This window comes from Octopus bimaculoides, chromosome 23, assembly GCF_001194135.2.
Source record: "Octopus bimaculoides isolate UCB-OBI-ISO-001 chromosome 23, ASM119413v2, whole genome shotgun sequence".
Classification (NCBI taxonomy): Eukaryota; Metazoa; Mollusca; class Cephalopoda; order Octopoda; family Octopodidae; genus Octopus; species Octopus bimaculoides.
The window spans coordinates 24,591,530-24,592,447 of record NC_069003.1 but is presented as its reverse complement, the minus strand read 5'-3'; the positions used below and the strand labels follow the sequence as shown (position 1 = coordinate 24,592,447).

General features: G+C 33.4%; 1 protein-coding gene across 1 annotated transcript in view; it reads left to right on the top strand.

Annotated features, from left to right (window-relative positions):
- LOC106880555 (uncharacterized) overlaps positions 1 to 918 on the top strand; it is a 17,628-nt gene that overhangs the window by 2,309 nt on the left and 14,401 nt on the right. The window lies entirely within an intron of this gene.

The following is a 918-nucleotide window of genomic DNA, read 5'->3' as shown; positions in this document are numbered from 1 at the left end:
CACACACTCACAGGCACACTCATCCACACACACACATATGAGGAAGTATTGAAAATTTGCTGACTTTAAGAGTCTGGCTGCAGGCCCAACACTCCAAGTTCTCTGATAGAGCTTAGAAAAACTGTAGGGGGCGCTGCAATAAGTGTGTGAATCTGCTAAAAATAAAATCATAATTAACTGATCCTCCTGTATTTTCTTTTACCCAAAGTCAGGAATTTCTAGCACCACCTTATATATATGTGTGTGTGTGTGTGTGTACACACACACGCAGGCATGCACACACACACCATCCTCATCATCATCATTAATTTAACATCCACTTTTCCATGCTTGCATGGACTGGATGGGAATTTATTGAGGAAAATTTTCTATGGCTGGATGCCTTTCCCGTCACCAACGCTCATCTTTTTCCAAGTAAAGTGATATTTCCTGATGGTCATGCATGTTTCCGCTGAATATCAGAAGTGAATGATGTTCATTTACAAAATTATGCAATGCCAAGACAAGGAGACAGACACCACCACCACCACCGTTCTTCTTTCTTTCTTTCTTTCTTTATTGAACAACAGGCAAACCATTTAGAATATATGCATTATCCATGTGACATTATAACTGTTTTTCATAATTTGTTGCAGAACAGGCCAAGGGAGAATGGCATTGTCACTGGTTTATAAATTTATAATTTATGACTCCTTGATTAGAAACCAGTTTGGTAAGTGCATATATATATATATACATATATATATATATACATATATGTGTATATTTGAATACATACATACATACATACATACATACATACATATACATATATGTGTATATTTAAATATATGCATATATATATATGTATATATGTATGTATGTATTCAAATATACACATATATGTATATATATATATATATTTAATATATATATATA